Raw genomic sequence first — 6,013 nt, 5'->3', positions numbered from 1 at the left:
AGGAAGATGGGCATGGATGTTAGCCCAGGGCCAGTCTTCCTCAGCAAAAAAAAGAGGAGGATTGGCAGACGTTAGCACAGGGCTGATCTCACACACACACAAAAAAAGGCAGATAATAACAAGTGTTGCTGAGGATGTGGAGAAATTGGGCCCCTCATAGATTGCTGACGGGAATGTAAAATGGTGTAGCCATTTTGGAAAACAGTCTGGCAGTTCCTCAAAAAGTTAAGCATAGAGTTACCATATGACCTAGGTATTTCCACTCAGGTATGTACCCAAGAGTAATGAAAATATATGCCTACACAAAAATTTGTACATAAATGTTCATAGCAGTATTATTCATAATAGTTAAAAAATGGAAACAACCCAAATGTCCATCAACTGATGAACGGATAAATAAAATGCGATATATCCATTGCCATAAACTGAATGTTTGTGTCCGCTCAAATTCATATGTTGAAAGTCTAACCCCTAATGTGACTGTATTAGGAGGCAGGGGTGACTAGGTCATGAGGCTGAACCCTCATGAATGAGATTAGTGCCCTTATGAAATAGACCCCAGAGAGCTCCCTTGCCCTTTCCATCATTTAAGGACACAGCAAGAAGGTGGCAGTCTAAGAACCAGGAAGTGGGCTCTCACCAGATGTCAAATCTACCAGTGCCTTGTTCTTAGACTTCCCAGCCTCCAAAACTATGAGAAATAAATTTCTGTTGTTTATAAGCCACCCAGTCTATGGTACTCTGTTATAGCAGCTTGAATGGACTAAGACACCCATGCTATTATTTAGCAATAAAAAGAAATTAAGTCCCTAGACATGCTACAATATAGATGAACCTTGAAAACATTACACTATGTGAAAGAAATCAGTTACAAAGGGACACATATCATATGATTCCATTTATATAAAATGACCAGAATAGGCATTATAGAGACAGAAAGCAGATTAGTGGCTGCCTAGGGCCAGGGGCAGTTTGAGGGGAAATGGAAAATAACTGCTCATGGGTACAGATTTTCTCTTGTAAGTAAGGAAAATGTCCTAAAATTGATTGTGATGATGGCTGCACAACTCTGTGAATATAATAAAAACTATTGAATTGTACACTTTAAATGAGTGAATTGTATGGCATTTGAATTAAATCTCAGTAAAGATGTTATTCAAAAAAAGAACTATTGATAAACACACATGGATGACCCTCAGAATAACTATGCTTAGTAAAGGAAGCTAGAATTTAAAGAGTATAATCTATGTAATCTCATTTATGTAAAATGCTAGAAAATGCAAGTAATCTACAGTTACAGAAAGCAGATCGGTGGTTGCCTAGTTGAGGGAGGGAGAAATGGATTACCAAGGGGCATGAGGAAACTTTTGGGGATGATGAGTTCATAATCTTGATTGTGGTGATGGTTTCATGACAGTATACATATGTTAAAACATCAAATCATGTGATTAAAATATATGCAGTTGTACATCACTTATCTTCAATAAGACTGCAACAAAAAAGCATGCTAAAAAGCCGTATTTATATAAGATCACATAATCTATTTCTATGTGTATATTTACGTATACAGGCACACATAGGAGATATTGTGGGTTCAGTTCCAGACCACTGCAATAAAGCGAATATCACAATAAAATGAGTCACGTGAATTTTTTGGTTTCCCAGTGCATATAAAAGTTAGTTTACACTATACTGTAGTCTATTAAGTGTGCAATGGCATTATGTTAAAAAATATATATATATATGCCTTAATTAAAAAAATACCTTATTGCTAAAAAATGCTAACCATCATCTGAGCCTTCAGTGAGTCATAATCTTTTTGCTGGTGGAGGGTCTTGTATAAAACATAATATCTGTGAAGTGCAATAAAAGGATATATGCCTGTATGAATGGCCAGAAAAGGATCTAGATAGGCATACACAGAACTAATAACACTGGTCACCTTTGGGAAGTTGGGGTAGGGGGTATGAAAAGGGACTGTCTGTTTTACACTATGTACTTCTGTATTCTTTATATATAATATATAAATTTGTGTGTGTGAGGAAGGTCAGCCCTGAGCTAACATCTGATGCCAATCCTCCTCTTTTTTTGCTGAGGAAGATTGGCCCTGGGCTAACATCCGTGCCCATCTTCCTCTACTTTATATGTGGGATGCCTGCCACAGCATGGCTTGACAAGCAGTGCATAGGTCCACACCAGGCATCCAAACCCATGAACCCCGGGCCACCAAAGCGGAGCACATGAACTTAGCCACTATGCCACCAGGCTGCCCCATGTGTTCCTTATATTTTTTAAAAGAATGTTCTATATGTATTACTCGTATAAATAATAAAAAGCTAATAAAATTAATTTTAAAATAGTTAAATAGGAAGGACAGAGATGGTGTCAAGATGGCAGTGTAGATGGACTTTGAACCTACCTCCTCCTATGGACGCAATGAATTTACAACTACTCTTGGAACAATTACCCCTGAGAGAGAACTGAAAACTGGATAAAAAGAATCCCTACCACAAGGGACAGTGCTGACTGAGGTGGAGGAGGCAGAAAGTCCTTTCTGGAAAGGAAAAAAGCCACCTTCTAGCTACAATGCTTCATTGCTGGCCAGGAGCAACCTTAAGGTACGAAGGGTTCCCTGGAGGAGCGGGGTACCTGAGCAGGGGTGCGTTACCACAATAAGCAGCTTTTGGACTCAGCACAACCAAGACAAGTGGCATAATATCTGGTTTTTCTAGCTATTAACTACAGTGGGGAATGCCCCCAGAAAAGCTGTCAGACATAAGGGGGAAAAAAGCCTGCTCTTCAAGGGCCCATGCACAAATTCACCCATTTCGAAAGCAACCTAAAGTCACCAGAAAGAAAGGTGCACAGTCCTTTGGTGAAAAGAGACTCACTTGATAGGTTCTGGGTGCATCTCACTGAGAGGTGAGACCTCTCCAGGGACTGAGACACCGGCAGCAGCCGTTATTGTGACCTAGTACAGGCGTGCCTACACAGATGCTGGCAGACACCGCTGGGGTTCTTCCCTGAGCCTGTTAGTGCAGGAGTCTGCCCCAACCACTAGAGCACCAATTTAATTCAGCTCAGCCAGGGCAGGCAGCCCACTCTAGGGACTGGCCCCACCCAACAGCAAGCCCTTGGGTAACCTGTGGGCCCACATAGGCAGGGTGTGTGGGACCACTGCACCAAGCGAGTGGGTCTGCCTTTGTGGGGCAGAGCCTGTGCAAGGGGCAGGCCTGTGTTGGTGGAGAGTGTGGGGCCTCTGCAGTGGGGCGACTGGGTCCACTTCAGTGGGTTGAGGTGTGCATATGGGGCAGGACTGTGTAGACAGGCTGTGTGGCCCTGTGGGTGTTGGGGCTTGTCAGCTGCAGCAGACTTGTGCTTCTCCAACAGCCAGATAGAAGGTCAGCTCCACCTTCCAATACCTGAAACAATTGGGTGCTCACACACCTGGGGCTGGCACCACTCAGCTACAACCCTGAGAGAGCTGACAACAGCCTTACAGGCCAGAGGCCTACTGCAATTGTAAGCCCCTCAGCCTAGCAACCAGCCACACTGGGGGTCTATTCACTTAACAGAAAAACTCCAGCAAGAATGTGCTATTAGACCTTGCAGCTAACTGTGCTGGGGCTCCCCATGCCCAATAAAGTGACTGAAAGGACCATAGCAGCCACATACAGCTGATCATTACAACCAGCCAGCCAGGGGGACAGCCCAGCCTCCCTGGAAACCTGCAGCAAGAGCAACACTTTCATAACAGAAGGACACACAGGGGACACTCCTGGCACATCTGGAACTGGTGATGAGAGGGAAGCACACTGCTGGGCCTCATAAGGCATCTCTTACATAAGGCTACTACTCCAAGATCAGGAGACGTAGCTAACCTACCTAATACGTAGATATGAGCACAGAGAAAGAGGCAAAACGAGGAGGCAGAGGTATACGTTCCAAGTAAGGGAACAGGACAAAACCCCAGAAAAAGAACTAAATGAAACAGAAATAAACAATCTACCTGACAAAGAGTTCAAACTAATAGTCATAACGATGCTCACTGATCTTGGGAGAAGAATGGATGAACTCAGTGAGACTTCAACAAAGAATTGGAAAATGTAAAAAGAACCAATCAGAAATGAAGAATACAATACTGGAAACGAAAAATTCACTAGAGGGACTCAATAGCAGAGTACATGATACAGAAGAACGGATCTGCAAGCTGGATGAAAGACTAGAGGAAATCACCCAAACTGAACAGATAAAAGAAAAAAGAATTGGGGCCGGCCCCGTGGCTTAGCGGTTAAGGGCGCGCGCTCTGCTACTGGTGGCCCAGGTTCGGATCCTGGGTGCGCACCAACGCACCGCTTCTCCCGCCGTGCTGAGGCCACGTCCCACATACAGCAACTAGAAGGATGTGCAGCTATGACATACAACTATCTACTGGGGCTTTGGGGGAAAAATAAATAAATAAAATTAAAAAAAAAAGAATTAAAAAGAATGAGAACAGTCTAAGGGACCTCTGAGACAACATCAGGCACACTAACATCTGTATAATAGATGTCCCAAAAGGAGAAGAGAGACACAAAGGGGTAGATAATCTATTTGAAGAAATAATAGCTGAAAACTTTCCTAACCTAAGGAAGGAAACAGACATCCAGGTACAGGAAGCACAGAGAGCAGCAAACAAGATAAACCCAAAGAGGCCCACACCAAGACACATCATAATTAAAATTTCCAGATTCAGGGCCGGCCCAGTGGCACAAGTGGTTAAGAATGCGCACGCTCTGCTGGGGTGGCCCGGGATTCGCCAGTTCAGATCCCGGGTGTGCACTGATGCACTGCTTGTCAAGCCATGCTGTGGCAGTGTCCCATATAAAGTGGAGGAAGATGGGCATGGATGTTAGGCCAGGGCCAGTCTTCCTCAGCAAAAAAAAAAAAAAGAGGAGTGTTGCCAGATGTTAGCTCAGGGCCGATCTTCCTCACAAAAAAAAAAAATGTCCAGAATTAAAGCTAAAGAGAGAAATTTAAAAAAAGAAAGGCAACAAGTTACATACAAAGGAAACCCCATAAAGCTATCAGCTGCCTTCTCAGCAGAAACTACAGGCTAGAAGGGAGTGGTACAATATATTTAAAGTGCTGAAAGGAAAAAACCTACAGCCAAGAATACTCTACCTGGCAAGGTTATCATTCAGAATGGAAGAGGAGATGAAGAGTTTCTCAGACAAGCAAAAACTAAAGGAGTTTATCACCAAGAAACCATCTTTACAAGAAATACTAAAGGGACTTATTTAAGTGGAAAGAGAAGATCACAAATAGGAATAAGAAAATATCAAAAATAAAAAGCAATAAAAGCACTGGTAAAGGCAAATATACAGTAAATGTAGCAGACCAACCACCTATGAAGCTAATATGAAGGTTGAAATACAAAAGTACTAAAATTATCTATTTCCAGGATAAGAGGGTAACAGATACACACAAAAAGGAGGTTAAATACGATATCAAAAACATAAAATGTGGGAGGAGGGGAATAAAAGAGTAGAGCTTTTAGCAAAAAGTCAAACTAAAGAGACCATCAACTTAACATAGATTGCTGTATATATGGGTTATTATATATGAACCTCATGGTAATCATAAACCAGAAACTTATAATACACACAAAAAAAATTAAGAGAAAGGAACCCAAACATAATACTAAAGAAAGCCATCAAACCACAAGGGAAGAGAGCAAGAAAAAGAAGAAAGAAACAGAGAAAAGCTACTAAAATACCCAGAGAAAAGTAGCAAAATGGCAATAAATACATTTTGATCAATAGCTACTTTAAATGTCAATGGACTAAATGCTCCAATCAAAAGGCATAGGGTGACCAATTGGATAAAAAATCAAGACCCATATATATGCTGCACACAAGAGACACACTTCAGACCTAAAGACACTCACAAACTGAAAGTGAAGGGATGGAAAAAGATATTCTGTGCAAATGCCAATGAAAAGAAAGCTGGGTAGCAATACTTACATCACACA

Source organism: Diceros bicornis, chromosome 28 (assembly GCF_020826845.1).
Source record: "Diceros bicornis minor isolate mBicDic1 chromosome 28, mDicBic1.mat.cur, whole genome shotgun sequence".
Lineage (NCBI taxonomy): Eukaryota > Metazoa > Chordata > Mammalia > Perissodactyla > Rhinocerotidae > Diceros > Diceros bicornis.
Note: the sequence above shows the minus strand (reverse complement) of the source record.